Consider the following 16,595-nt stretch of genomic DNA (forward strand, 5'->3'; position numbering starts at 1 on the left):
TGATAACCTTCTTCACTATCAGCGATACCTCCTAATTTAGTATCGTCTGCAAACTTGCTAACCATGCTTTGTATGAATTTTTAAATGGCCATCCATTTCTCTGTTTCACCTCTGCCCTCCCTGATCAGCTCTCTGCCATTGTCTACCTTCCCCTGCCTCTAATAATGGGTGTATTTTAACTATTATTTCCGCAAGCTATGTCTTGATGAGGTTTTTCCCACTTCACAACTCTATTCACTGCTGAGTTACCAGCTTAGTCTTACAATGTTCAGGAATTGTTTCTCTTCCACTGGAGATCATTTCCCTTCCACTTCTGAGCTTATATTGACCAACAAAATCTGATATATTTTTATTCCCTGTAATTCATTCTGCCCACCCTGAAACGTTAATCTTCTTTCTGTCTAAAAGGATGGTCTCTTTCCAAATGTTCACAATTAAAGGGCAGGCGATGGCTGACATTTAAGGGCAGTAAGAAGTCTAACAACACCAGGTTAAAGTCCAACGGGTTTATTTGGTAGCAAACGCCACTAGCTTTCGGAGCGCTGCCCCTTCATCAGGTGAGTGGGAATTCTGTTCACAAACAGGGCATACAGAGACACAAACTCAATTTACAAAATAATGATTGGAATGTGAGTCTTTACAGGTAATCAAGTCTTAAAGGTACAGACAATGTGAGTGCAGGGAGCATGAAGCACAGGTTAAAGAGATGTATATTGTCTCCAGCCAGGACAGTTAGTGAGATTTTGCAAGTCCAGGCAAGTCATGGGGGTTACAAATAGTGTGACATGAACCCAAGATCCCGGTTGAGGCCATTCTCATGTGTGCAGAACTTGGCTATTAGTCTCTGCTCAGCAACTCTGCGCTGTCGTGTGTCGTGAAGGCCACCAGCTTCCACCCTAAACACGTTAAAGAAGCCATCCCCTATTGACAAGCCCTCCGTATACACAGGATCTGCTCGGATGAGAAGGATCGCAACAGACACCTCCAGATGCTGAAAGATGCCCTCATAAGAACAGGATATGGCGCTCAACTCATCGATCGACAGTTCCGACCCGCCACAGCGAAAAACCGCACCGACCTCCTCAGAGGATGGACACGGTGGACAGAGTACCCTTCGTCGTCCAGTACTTCATCGGAGCGGAGAAGCTACGACATCTCCTCCGGAGCCTTCAACATGTCACAGATGAAGACGAACATCTCGCCAAGGCCATCCCTACACCCCCACTTCTTGCCTTCAAACAACCGCACAACCTCAAACAGACCGCAGCAAACTACCCAGCCTTAAGGAGAACAGTGACCACGACACCACACAACCCTGCCACAGCAACCGCTGCAAGACATGCCGGATCATCGACACAGATGCCATCATCTCACGTGAGAACACCATCCACCAGGTACACGGTACATACTCTTGCAACTCGGCCAAAATTGTCTACCTGATACGCTGCAGGAAAGGATGTCCCGAGGCATGGTACATTGGGGAGGCCATGCAGACCAGGCAGGGTTGTATGGTGTCGTGGTATATGTCCTGTCTGGAGACAATACACATCTCTTTAACGTGCGCTTAACGCTCTCTCCACTCACATTGTCTGCAACTTTTAAGACATGATCACCTGTAAAGACTCGCATTCCAATCATTATTTTGTAAATTGAGTTTGTGTCTTTATATGCCCTGTTTGTGAACAGAATTCCCACTCACCTGACAAAGGAGCAGCGCTCCGAAAGAGAGTGGCGTTTGCTACCAAATAAACCTGTTGGACTTTAACCTGGTGTTGTTAAACTTCTTACTGTGTTTACCCCAGTCCAATGCCGGCATCTCCACATCATGACATTTAAGGGGACAGTAAATTAATAGAGGACAGAGATATGTCTAGTGTTATTATATGATACCCAGATTAGATATATTATTTATGTTGCTGTAATAAAATACATTTATTATTATTTCTTGCATTGTAATATAATGCTGCAGCGATGTTATACATTTCCAGTCATAAAGTCATTACAGCACAGAAGGAATCCATTTGGTAACTTGAGTCCATGCTGACTCTCTGTATAACATTCCAGTCCCATTCCCACTCGATATCCCCATTCTCCTGAAAGTATTTCCTTCAAGTGCCCATCCACTTTCATTTTTAAATAGAATCCATAGATACGGATGGAGATTTACAACTTTTTGGGAATGAAATAGGAACGAATGTTCCAGAGAAACTAGAATTGTCTGCTCTGAATTTCTATCCTATACTGATTGTGATGACTTTTGCAAACTCATTTCATCGGATTTTGAACAAGGAATCACAGGCAAAAATCTCAACCGTCACATCTAGACAGAGTCATATTCCTTGGGACCTGAATATCTTGTAATATGGAACTGTAGCTACGTTATATATTTCCAGACATCTCTTCCCTCAGAGGGTTGTTAGTCTTTTGGATTTCTCTTCCACAGGGACCAGTGGAGGCTGAGGATCATTGAATATATTCCAGTTAGACAGATCTTTGACTGACAAGGGTGTCGAGGGTTATGGGGAACAGACAAGAAGATGGAGCAAAAGCGAATATGTGGGGGGATTTCTTCAGTCAAGGATGTGGTAAAGATTTGGAATTCTCAACCCCTGAGGACAGTGAAGCCTCAGTCATCAACTATTTTCAAGAGAGAGATTGATTGGTTTTTAGATATTGAGGAGATCAAGGGATATGGGTTTAATGTGGGGAGAATGATGCTGAGGTAGATGAACAAATTATCTCATTGAATAGTTTAAAAGGCTCGATGGGCCAAATGGCCGACTGCAGCTCCTATTTGTTATGGTCTCTGTGTCCAGGACAGGAAGCAGTGAGCATGGATCTGTCAATCAGCCTCAATCAGCACCTTCAGGAGAATTGGGAGGGTGAATATTAGATACAGCAGAGTGAGAATGGAGGGAGAGTGTGTGGGATGGAGATTCACAGCTTTTTGGGACTGAAATAGGAAAGAATGTTCCATAGAAACTAGAATTGTCTGTTCTGAATTTCCATCCTGTACTGACACTGATGACTTTTGTAAACTCGGATTTTACAGGATATTGAAAGAGGAATCACAGACCGAAATCTCAAACGTCATGTCTAGATCTGACAGAGTCATATTCCATGGGAGCTGAATATCATCGGCCTTTGAATCGAGAAGGAGAAATGATTGTCCAGTCTGTCGATTTAAAAAGATTTCAAACATCAGTGTGACTGGAAAAGCACCAACACACTGCCACACTCGAGTGAGAGTGTTCCAGTGCACTGACTAAAGAGCTTTAACCAGTTTAACCATTCACAGCGGGGAGAGACTGGATTGGGTTCTGTGTGTGGACAAGCCTTGAACTGATTGTCCACCCAAGAGAGAGGCAAGGACACCTGCACCATGGAGAAACCATGGAAATGTGCGGACTGTGAGAAGAGATACAGATACCCATCTTAGCTAGAAGCTCATCGGCGCAACCACACTGGGGAGAGACCATTCACCTGCTCTCAGTGTGAGAAGGGATTCATTCAATTATCCAACCTGCAGAGACACCAGCGAGTTCACACTGGGGAGAGGCCGTTCACCTGCTCTCAGTGTGGGAAGAGATTCACTCTGTCATCTGACCTGCGGACACATCAGCGAGTTCACACTGGGGAGAGGCCATTCACCTGCTCTCAGTGTGGGAAGGGATTCACTCACTTATCCAGCCTGCGGACACACGAGCGAGTTCACACTGGGGAGAGGCCATTTACTTGTTCTCAGTGTGGGAAGGGATTCACTCACTTATCCAGCCTACGGAGACATGAGCGAATTCACACTGGGAAGAGGCCATTCATCTGCTCTCAGTGTGGGAAGGGATTCACTCAGTCATCCCACCTGCGGACACATGAGCGAATTCACACTGGGGAGAAACCGTTCACCTGCTCTCAGTGTGGGAAGGGATTCAGAGTTTTATCTACCCTGCGAACACACCAGCAAGTTCACGAGTGATTACAGGGGCTGGATTCTCCTGTTACTGTTTCTGCTCTCAATTACATCCAGGACTGCATTCTGTTCATTCTCACAGTTGGTCAATGGGGAGGGTCAGAGGGTTTCTTTCTGCTGGACTGGCCGGTCTCATGACTTTGCCTCCAGTGGGCTGATGCTCTTTGAGTCTTGTTGCGAATACCTGGTTTCAGATTTCACAAGGATCACAGAGTGACCGGGTGTGAGGAAGTTCAGAGATATTTAGTCAGCATTTTTGTTTGAAACCTCCCAAATGCCCATCCAATTTCCTTTGTAATTGTTTATTGTCTCCACTTCCTCCACCCTCGTAGGCAGCGAGTTCCAGGTCATTACCATTCACTGCATCAAAATATTCTTCCTCACATCCCCCCTGTATCTCTGACCCAAAACCATAAATCTGCGCCCCCTCGTCCTTGTCCCATCAGCTAATGGGAACAGCTTTTCTTTGTCCACCTTATCTAAATCTGTCAGAATCTTGTCCACCTCTATCAAATCTCCCCTCAACCTCCTTTGCTCCAAGGGGAACAACCCCAGCCTGACATTGACAATAAAGAACAAAGTAACAGAATATGTTAATACCTGAAATCAAATGAGAATGTTTAATTTCTGTTTTAAAGAATGTATTGTGAATGTATTGTCCTGGACAATAAAGGAATTGGAATAACTCACCTTGGGTGTGGTTGAATGGAATATATCAATCTGGTGTCCACCTACATTCTCCCTCCCTAATGGCACTATGGGAGTACAGAATCAGGAAGGCAGTGTTGGGGTTGACCATGGCCGAGGCAGCTACATACAGCCACATATTCTGTTATAATTGAAGGACTGCAGATTGAATGTGAGGCATTATGGGACTGGACTATCTTGACCACATTCCTGTGACTGCTCAGTTTCTGCAATCACGGACCATTAAAGCTGCTTAGCAGGGCCCCAACAGAGGACCTGGTGAGAATATTTACTCAGAATAAGTTAGAATTAAACTTATTCCACGATCGGCTGGTGTTCAGCGGCTAAGATACCCGAATCTGCAAAAAGGGGGTCTGACCAATCAACAAATGGTGTTCGGTAGTTGGTTAAGAAGTTAAGAAGCATTCTGAGGCATTGCTTAACTTATCACCAATTTGTGATGAGAACTGTGAGGGACTTGTGACCCGTGAGTCAACGACGTGACGGTATAATCCAAGTAGCACTGGACTGAAAAGCAGACCTCTGAGAGTAGATTCTAATGGTTATAATCTTACCCAAGCATGGCCAGTGAAAAATCAGAGCTCGAGTGGATACCAGAAGGTTTCTTACCTGCCATTTGGAAACTAAGAACAAGAAGCTTAGCGATAAAATGATTAGAGAATAGAGCCAACGTTTTGATTCTGAATGACACTTCACAAGAGCTCTTATAAAGGGTCATCCAGACTCGAAACGTTGGCTCTATTCTCTCTCCACAGATACTGTCAGACCTGCTGAGATCTTGCAGCATTTTCTGTTTTTCTTTCAGATTCCAGCATCCGCAGTATTTTACTTTTATGATAAAATGATTTGGTCTGATTGGAATCCCCACGACCCTCCTGCAAAACAGAGGGAGTGGTGGCAAAAGGAGAAAAAAGATAAGGATGATAAAGTCTGGGTTCTGATTCTCCGAGCCCAGGTAGAATTGACAAAACGAGTGAACCAGTTTATAAAGAACAGAAATTCCCATCCCAAACAAGAACTGATCAAATTAAAATAATAAGGTTGAGGAATATAAAAAAAAACAAGAGATGAAGTTTAAAATGAAGTTTGTTTCGTTGTTGCGTAAGTTTTTTAAAATTATGTGAATGACGTAATTGTGTGCCAAGTTTTTTCTGCTCACTCCCCACCACTTTAGACTGTAGAGAAGTTAACCCTTTCAGCAGAGTTAATTTGTTTTTAAATCACCTGGGTGTGTCTATTTTATTTTATATTTGAGGATTTATGGGAACCAGTTAAATGAGGAAATTTTAAGCCTGGAGGAATTTGGAATAATTGTGAGAATTTTGTGTTGTCACCTCAACCCCAGATAAAGAACAAAGATTTTGCAGGTGGTAATGTGTTTGGAATGTGTTTGAAAAGACTCGATGTTGCTTATAAAATCAGGCCTTGGAAATTGGCTTAAAAAGGTTAAGTTATAATGAAGGATCTTGTATCTTATTTTAATCAAGGAGTTGTGAGCTTGTAGTGCTCTGTTGCTTTAAGAAGCTATAGCTGCGAGAGAGAATGCTGAGGATTCATTGTTTGAAATGAAATTGAGAACTTGTGTGTTTTGTTTGTTTTATGTGGATTTTGTAGATGTGTTTTATCATTGTTTTGGGCTACATTTGTTAAGGTTTATCTTTCTAGGGAACTAACCTTATCTTGAGTCTTTAATTAAAGGCATTTCTGGAAGTTTAAAAACAGAACCACAAGAACACTTAAGGAATTCATTCTGGTTATTGTTGTTGTAAAGCACATGCTAAGTTTCTCTGTTTGTGTGTGGATGATATTTGTGGGTTGAATGCTTCAAGTTTTGAGGTTTTCCATCTGTGATTTAAATCAAACAGATTTAAATAAAGGACGTGTAATTACTAAAGCTTTTTTTTCACAAAAGTTGTGAACCTGGAGCCAGATTTACTGACTGGAGATATGATTCCAGGAGACTTTGCTAAACCTGTAAGAGTTTTAATCTGGATTCAAACTCACACATGTGAACATGAGAGAGTTTTAATTGTGATGGCTATTTAAAATTTGGGACATGTGAAGTGATTCTGACCACTTCTGTGTTCATAGAATCCCTCCAGTGCAGAAGGGGCCATCGGACCATCCAGTCTGCACCGACTCTCAACAGTGCATCTTACCCAGGCCCTCTCCCCTGCCTATCCTGTAATCTCAGTCAGTTTTAACAACACCAGGTTAAAGTCCAACAGGTTTATTTGGTAGCAAATCCTGTAATCTCACACATTTACCATGGCTAACCTATCTATCCTATACATCTTGGGACATTAAGAGGGAATTTAGCATTGCAAATCCACCTAACCTGCACATCTTTGGTTTGTGGGTGGAAACTGGAGCACCCGGAGGAAGCTCACACAGACACGGGGAGAATGTGAAAACTCCACACAGACACTCACCCAAGGCTGGAATTAAATCCAGGTCCCTAGCGCTGTGAGGCAGCAGTGATAACCACTGTGCCAACGTGCTACCTGATGCCACGTTAGCAGCACTGCTGCCTCACAAAAACAAAGATAACAATGGCTTTGGAATATGCCAGAATGAGACTGACAGAGAGTTTGACAGTGGAGACAGGAATCCCAGGACCAAATGATGTCCTGGGAGCTGTCGAAGAATGTGACGGAGATTACGAGCAGATCCTTGAAAGGTTTTCTAATGGTTCAGAAAGGAAACAGAGAGTTGGAAAAGTCCAGAATAAGTTGAACTGCAGTGCATATCTGTGTGCCTGATAGTTGAGAAAAAATACAAAGAGTTCAGGTAGATAAGCTGCAGAATGGAACTGATTGTCCAGGACAGACGTGCTCTCCTGCCAGCAATTAGTTACATTGGGAACAGGGGGCAGATGATAGGGTGAGTGGAGCTCAGAACAATCTACTGCTGTTCGGCCAAACTCTGGAACAAGATATTGATTTACAGTCAGAAAATATCAGATCAAGTGAAGAGTTCGAAGATGCCGTGGGGACTTTGAGGAAGTTAATTCAGCCACAAAGAGACACCTCCCTGAAGCAGACCTCTCCGTGTTCAGCTAAAATCAAACAACCTGAGACACAAATCAGTCACCAACGAGCAGATGTTGTTGTTTTCTCCAAAACCAGGACCACTGAAAGCACTCCTCCCTCTCCTCTGCCTCTCCTGTGTGATAAGGGAATGCCGGTGTGTGAGGGTAGCCATGACTTTTGCACCACTTACTCCAAGTTTGTTTGCCCAGTTGAAGGAATACTGTACATTTGAGTCATAATTGTTGAAGCAGGGCGTTGTTTGAAAGCATCATCGATTCGAAGAATTAGTTTGGAAAGGAAATAAAAATTGATTTAATTTGAACTGCCGTGTGTTTCTGTTTGAAATAAATTCAGACTGTACCACAATGTGAAAGGAATGTATTTGGGTTTGAAATTAAGTTGTTCAAGGTTAGAATTGTGAAGGCCAATTTGCTCCCAAAACACAAAGATCAGGCTGCAGTTTGGCAGCAAACCAGTTCCAACTTTCCAAAACACCTGAGTTAAAATTGTTGAGATTCGGTTAACAACATATTTCACAAAGTATTTCTTTCAACTTTGATTAAGTAGCAAATATTGAAAATTGAAATTGGTGTTCAAAAAACGATAGAGAAAAGAGATGAAATTTGAGCAAAATAGAAGAAAATAACCCGAGAGAAGATTTTTAAAATTATGTAAATTGACACAATTGCCAAGTTTCCTCTCCCCACTCCCCGCCTCTCCAGGTTCGACAGAAACGTAGACAGTTGATTTTTATAAATCTCCACACAGCCTTTGTTTTTTAATGTAACCTATGATTGGACACATTAACTCACTGGGATCCTGCCAGAGCCAGATGGATTGTTTGTGTTTTTTTAAACAGGTGATGATGGTTTCCAGCTCTGAGTGAAGTCAGCAGTTTTGAGAATGAAAGCAGAGAATAAAAGACTTTACAGGAAACCACCAAGCCTGCTTTTGATTATTGCAGTTGATAAATATCTGACATGAGTTGCTATTTCAAGCATTTGAACTGAAATTTACCTGATGTTTAAGGGAAAGAACAAAATTTATAATGCCTGGAATCAAACAGAAATGTTTGGTTTCAGTTTAAAGACATTATGAGAATATTTCATGATTTATTTGACTCTAAACATTCTCCAGAACTCCTGAAAGTGTAGTTTAAAGGAATCCATACATTTGGGTGTTTATGAACATTTGAGTGAAAGGGAATACCAGATGAGATGAATGAGGTGACAGTTTTCTCTTAGAGATATTTGTTTCTTTGTCCATGAACTATTTGAGAGAACTGAATTTGATAATCTAGTCACCATCTGAGGCATTATGATTGTACAGGAGGAAATAAGACACTGAGATGAAGAAGCCCTTCAACGCTGACTTTAGACTTTCTTCTGAAGATTCTGATAGATTTATTGAACGGTGCATCCTTTGTAAGACAGTGAAATCCAGGATGACGAAACTGAACAAAGAACAAAGAAAAGTACAGCACAGGAACAGGCCCTTCGGCCCCTCCAAGACTGCACCGACCATGCTACCCGACTTAACTAAAACCCTGTACCCTTCCCGGAACCATATCCCTCTATTCCCATCCTGTGCATGTATTTGTCAAGACGCCCCTTAAAAGTCACTATCGTAGCTGCTTCCACTACCTCCCCCGGCAACGAGTTCCAGGCACCCACCATCCTCTGTAAAAAAATCTGCCTCATACATCTCCTTTAAACCTTGCCCCTCGCACCTTAAACCTGTGCCCCCTAGTAATTGACTCTTCCACCCTGGGAAAAAGCTTCTGACGATCCACTCTGCCCATGCCCCTCATAATCTTGTAGACTTCTATCAGGTCGCCCCTCAACCTCCGTCGTTCCAGTGAGAACAAACCAAGTTTCTCCAACCTCTCCTCATATCTGATGCCCTCCATACCAGGCAACATCCTGGTAAATCTTTTATTTACCCTCTCCAAAGCCTCCACATCCTTCTGGTAGTGTGGCGACCAGAATTGAACACTATATTCCAAGTGCGGCCTAACTAAGGTTCTATAAAGCTGCAACATGACTTGCCAATTTTTAAACTCAATGCCCCGGTCGATGAAGGCAAGCATGCCGTATGTCTTCTTGACTACCTTCTCCACCTGCATTGCCACTTTCAGTGACCTGTGAACGTGTACACCCAGATCCCTCTGCCTATCAATACTCTGAAGGGTTCTGCCATTTACTGTATATTTCCTATCTGTATTAGACCTTCCAAAAGGCATTACCTCACATTTGTCCGGATTAAACTCCATTTGCCACCTCTCCACCCAAGTCTCCAACCGATCTATATCCTGCTGTATCCTCTGAAACTGATTGGTAAAATACACAGCACATTCCAAAAAGACCTGATAAATGTTCCACAAATGCAATACAACGATTTGTGGGAGAGGGCAGAGAGATGCCAACAAGCAGGATAAAAGAACACTCTCTCGTTTAAAATAAAATGAGAGACAAGATTTAACAGGTGGAAAAATATATGAAGATGGCTTATAAAGGTGAGACTCCAACAGAGGATTAAATAAGAAATTGGAACACCCATGTGAGATTGCAGAAGTGGTTTGTAAATTGTGAATGAATTAACATCTGAGAGTACATGGTGCAGCTGCACTGAAGAATGAAGGGCGGCACGGTGGCACAGTGGTGAGCACTGCTGCCTCACAGTGCCAAGGACCCGGGTTCAATTCCGGCCTCGGGTGACTGTCTGTGTGGAGTTTGCACATTCTCCCCATGTCTGCGTCAGTTTCCTCTGAGTGCTCCGGTTTCCTCCCTCAGTCCAAAGATGTGTGTGTTTGGTTGATTGGCCAGAGTAAATTGCCCCATAGTGTCAGGGGGACGAGCAGGTTAAATAAGTGGGTGTATGGGGATAGGGCCTGGATGGGATTGTGGTCGGTGCAGACTCGATGGGCCAAATGGCCTCCTTCTGCACTGTAATGATTCTATGATTCAAATGGGACTTTCTCAGCTGCTTGACTAACAGCGTGACATGAAATGGTTAATATGGCCTGAAGAGTAAGAAATCATTTTGAAATGATCAAGGCACTGACACAGACTCCAGAGAAACTGACTGGAAGAACAAATTAAGTGGAATTTTGGATTGGGACAAATGAAGGCGAGGGAGAAATAATAAATAAGAATAAATTACAAGATGGATACAGGTGAAGGGAGAGCTTGAGAATTTTTAATTCGATACAATTTATACAGCAATTATATGTTATCACTGCTTTTATATCCAATTATACCGCTTCAATTATATCTAAAAACGAGTTGTGAGAAGGAGATTGTAAAGGGAATGGAAGTTGGCTAACTTGGACTCGGCCAATGAGCAAAGAGAGAATGAATAGATTGAGTAAAAGGGGTGATGGATGTAACACTCCTGCATTAGCGTAAAATCACATGTTAGTCAAATGCTCCACATCAAGGTTCTAATATCAGCAAGGTTGTTTACTTGTTTGAGGAACAAACAGTTTCCAGATGACAGACAAGTCTTTGGGTGAAGTTTTAATAATAAACCTACATAGGCAAGATAGGAATTTTAGTTTCTATCTATCTTGCCTCGGTTAATGAAGAATGTTCTCTCCAAGGGGAGTGGGGTAGGACTGTGTATGGGTGGAAAGGGATGGGGAAGGTGGGGGTGGAAGGTGAGAGGAGGGTGGGGATGGAATGGGGAGGAGGGGGGGAAGGCTGGTGGGGGAGGAGTGGGGAAGGCTGGTGGGGGAGGAGTGGGGAAGGCTGGTGGGGGAGGGGTGGTCTGGGGAAGGGGTGATCGTGGGAAAGGGGGACAGGGTAAAGACAGGAGGGAGATGGTGGGAGGGATGGACGGGGAAGGGACGGGGAAATCGGGAAGTGAGACGGGGTGAGGGGGACATCGGGAAGTGAGAGGGGGTGAAGGGGACAGGGAGGTGGGAAGATGGAGAGGGGGGGAAGTGATATGGGGTGAGGTGAACAGGGAGGTGGGAAGGTGGAGAGGGGGGGTGAGGAAAGGGCATGTTGGGATGGGCATATGTCCATTTCAGGAATAAGTCCCAGGAGTTTGGAGACTAAATCTTTCCACCTGAAGGGAGCAAACTGTTTTGCGAAGAGGACCTCTCAATCCAATGCAGTGATTCCCCACATGTACTTTGTGTCAGGGTGGGGTCACGGCGCCCCCTCCCTCCCTCCCGTCACCCTACTCTCCTCCTCCCTCCCTCCCCCTCCCCTCCTCCCCGCTCCTCCTCCCCCCTCCCCTCCCCCACCTCCCTTCCCCCACCTCCCCTCCCCCACCTCCCCTCCAATCCCCAACCCCCTTCCCTCCCCACCCCCCTCTCCCGGTTTCCTCCCCTCCCCACCTCCCCTCCGGCATCCCCTCCCCTCCCCTCCCCCTCCCCTTCCCTCCCTCCCCTCCGACATCCCCTCCCCCTCCTCCCCTCTCCCCCCATCTCTACTACTACCTCTGGCAGCTTGTTCCAGAGACTCACCACCCTCTGTGTGAAAAAATTGCCCCTCTGACCCCTTTTGTATCTCTCCCCTCTCTCCTTAAACCTATGCCCTCTAGTTTTAGACTCCCCTACCTTTGGAAAAGATGTTGACTATCTAGCTGATCCATGCCCCTCATTATTTTTATAGACCTCTATAAGATCACCCCTCAGTCTCCTGCGCTCCAGGGAAAAAAAGTCCCAGTCTATCCAGCCTCTCCTTATAACTCAAACCATCAAGTTCTGGTAGCATCCTAAGTAAATCTTTTCTGCACTTTTTCTAGTTTAATAATATCCTTTCTATAATAGGATGACCAGAACTGTACACAGTATTCCAAGCATGGCCTTATCAATGCTTTTTACAACTTCAGTAAGACGTCCCAACTCCTGTATTCAATGTTCTGACCCATGGTGCTCTCCGCAGTAAACACAGAGGAGAAGTATTCATTAAAAATCTCACCCATCTCCTGTGGCTCCACACACAGATGGCCATACTGATTTTTAAGGGGATCTATTCTCTTTCTCGCCACCCTTTTACTCTTAATATAGCTACAGAACCTCTTGGAATTTTCTTTAATCTTCCCTGCCAGATCCATATCATATCCTCTTTTTGTCCTCCTGATTTCCCTCTTCAGTATTTTCTGACACTTTTTATAGTCAGAGTGATTCACTTGTCCCCGATTGCCTAAACCCAATGTATGCTTCCTTCTTTTACCCGACCAGAGCCTCAATGTCCCTTGTCTGCCAGAGATCCCTAAATTTACCATTCTTTCCCTTCATCTTAACAGGAATATACTGCCCCTGGACTCTTGATATCACACTTTTAAAACCTCCTATTTGCCAGTCATTCCTTTGCCTTCAAACAAACTCACCTAATCAACATCTGCTCGATCCTGCCTAATGTCCACAAAAGTGGCCCTGCTCCAGTTTAGAGCCTTGACCTGTGGACCTGTCCTATCTTTTTCCAGAACTATTTTGAAACTATTGGTGCTTCCAATAGTGCTCCCTGACTGACACTTCAGTCACTTGCTCGACCTCATTTCTTTACTGTCTAATAGAAAGTGAGTCCAGGAATTGATAATGAAAAATAAGGAGCTGGGAGATGAATGGAACAAGTATTTTGCCTCGGTGTTCACAATAGAGGATACAGTTAAAACTCAGAAACAGCTGTAAATCAGAATAGTAATTAATTAATAATAATGAATAATAAAGTACAGCGTAGGAGGAGGCCATTCAGCCCATCGAGCCTGCACCGTCAACAATCCCATCCAGGCCCAATCCACATATTTACCTGTTAAGCCCCCTGATACCAAGTGGCAATTTATCATGGCCAATCCGTCTAACCAGCACATCTTTGGACTGTGGAAGGAAACCGGAACACCCGGAGGAAACCCACACAGACACGGGGAGAATGTAGAAACTCTGCACAGACAGCGACCCGAGGCTGGAATTGAACCCGGGTCCCTGGCGCTGTTAGGCAGCTGCACTAACCACTGTGCCACCGGGCCACATGTCAGTGCCATCGCCCGACTCCAGCCCAGTCTCAGCTCATCTGGAACCCTCACCCATTCCATTGTGACATCACACTCATCCTATCCATTGTGACGTCACACCCTCACCCATTCCATTGTGACGTCAGGGCTTCACTCTCCGATCACAATCCCTGCCGGCCTCCCACATGCAGCCTCAATGGCGGCAGTCAGCCCGGGTCTAACACTACAAGCTGCCGCTCCATTTGGTACAAAGGGAGGGACCGGGAAGTTCACTTCCGGGGTTTGGGTTTGAACAACATGTTTACAAAGTCTCTCCACCCACCCGCCACATTTATCATTCCCCGCGCGCCGCCCTCTACCTCGTATTGATCTCGCTTCCGAGTTAAAACCGTCCGTCGCCATTACCCGCACTGCGCATGCTTCAGGTCCCGCTCGTCATTCACTCCGATTGGTTGGAGGACCAGTCGCTCCCGCTCGGTCCTCCAGACCCGCCCTTCATCCACTCAGAGTGGTTGGAGGACCAGCCACTCCCGCTCGGTCCTCCAGCCCCGCCCCCTATTCCTATTGGTCCGGAGCTGCCGTCAATCAGTCCCCGGGCATTGTGATGTGGAGCATGCGCAGTGTCATTGCTGTCCTTGGCGCTTGTTTGTCCCGGAGAAGCGGAGTCAGCGTTCGGCGGTGGCTGGGAGGATTTGGAAACACTTTGTGGATCCGCAAACCCTTCAGAATCATTGTCAGCTCCCTGGTTTGCAGCTGCGGGGCTTCTCCCTCCCTCCCGGGAACAGGCCCAGGTTAACGGCCCCATCCTGGCTCAGCCACTGGAGGATGGTTCACATCAGAGGATGGGGGAGGGGGACAATAAATAACAGGTTACACTTTGGCCTCAAATCAATGAGGACTCTGATCTCTGGGAAGGAAGGAAACCCTGGGAGGTGGGCGGGGAGGATTCACAAACACTCGCTGGAGGCCCAAACACCCCCAGTAAAAAGCTGCAGCTCCCGGGTTTGCAGCTTTTTCCTTGGGAGGGAGTTGGGAAAGTTTTGTGGAGACAATTCCCGGCTGGTTCAGTTCGTGGTTCCTGGAGCTCAGAAACCCTGAGTTAGAATCCTGAACCCCACACTGGGTGGTTGTTTTATTAAATACTTTTTATTTATTAATCATTAAAATATTAATTTGATTTGAAAAATCATTTTATAGCATTTGTGAAAATGCCCATTGAAATAGCAATTCTCCCAAAGTATTTCATAGAATCCCTAGAGTGCTGAAGGAGGTATTCGGCCCATCGAGTCTGCACCGACAACAATCCCACCTAAGCCCTTTTCCCAAAACCCCACATATGTAACCTGCGAATCCCTCGAACCTACTCATCCCAGGACACTAAGGGGCAATTTAGCATAGCCAATGCACCTAACTGGCATATCTTTGGACGATGGGAGGAAACCGGAGCATCTGGAGACAACCCACGCAGACATGGGGAGAACGGGCAGACTCCACACGGACAGTGACCCAAGTTGGGAATCGAACCCAGGTCCCTGGAGCTGTGAGGCAGCAGTGCTAACCACTGTGCTGTCTACATTGCTGATGAGAATTTTAATTTACTGACTTAGGAATTAATTCTTGGGAATAGTCATTCTGAAAATGACCATTAAAATGTGTTTAATTTACCCCACTTTGCCAGATTTCAGTTTGCATTTCAAAATTGAATTGAGAATGTCTGAGAGCAAATGGTAAAATGAGGTTTGAGACACCAGCTGCAATTATTTTCTGTGACTGATGATACCTTTGTGCCTGTGCAGGAGGTAATTCCCCTGCTGTTGTGGCACAAATAAAATGGAGCTTTTCCAAGGAACAGGCCCATGTGAATGGTCATCGTGGTGTTTCATTGGTGAGCAGAGCACGTGTGCCCATTGTGGTAACAACAGAGTCAGTGGGGCTGCACGTCCCCTGACTTGGAAGGAAAATAATTGACTCCTTGATTGTACTCTCAATCTGCACATGGTCTGGAGGATTGAATCTAGCTGGAGGGAGAGGGAGCTGGGCTCAGAGTGGAGTTGGGGCAATGAGTTTGATTTCAGCTCAGGGACAAGAGAGAGTGTGTGGGATGGGGATTACAGCTCAAGATAAATGAGACAGAGAAATGTTTCGTGGAAACTGAAATTGTCTGTTCTGAAGCAGTTTTTTAAAACACTGTGCAGGGAACTAGAAGAGGAAGAGTCACAGACAGGAAACTCAAACTAAACTTCACATCAAAGTCTGACAGAGCCATTCGATTCATCATGACCTGAATATGATTGCTTTTGACAGTGGAGGGATAAATCGTTCCCTGTGTTGTCAGTGGAAGAAAATTTCAAAATTCAATGTGACAGAAAAAGAACTGAGACACACACATACACCCAAGTGAGAGTGCTCCAGTGAACTGACTGCGGATAGAGCTTTAACCAGTTACATAGCCTGAAAAACATCACACCATGGTCTGTATGTGGATGAGGCTTCAACTAATCATCCAACCTGGAGAGACAGAAGGACACCAACACCATGGACAAACCGTGGAAATGTGAGGATTGTGGTAAAGGATTCAATTATCCATCCCGGTTGGAAACCCATCGACACGGTCACATTGGGGCTGGGAAAATGGAGAAACCATGGAAATGTGATGATTGTGATAAAGGATTCAATTATCTGTACTTGCTGGAAAACCATAGACACAGTCACACTGGAGAGAGGCCATCTGTTCTGTGTTTGGGAAAGGATTCACTATCTCATCCCACCTGCTGTTACACCAGCAAATTCACACTGAGGAGAGGCCGTTCAGCTGCTCCACCTGTGGAAAGGGGTTCTCATGTTCATCCAACCTCAGTGCACATCAGCGAGTTCACACTGGGGAGAGATTGTTCACCTGCTCCTTGTGTGGGAAGGATTTTTCT

The sequence above is a fragment of the Mustelus asterias genome, unplaced genomic scaffold (genome assembly GCF_964213995.1).
Source record: "Mustelus asterias unplaced genomic scaffold, sMusAst1.hap1.1 HAP1_SCAFFOLD_42, whole genome shotgun sequence".
Classification (NCBI taxonomy): Eukaryota; Metazoa; Chordata; class Chondrichthyes; order Carcharhiniformes; family Triakidae; genus Mustelus; species Mustelus asterias.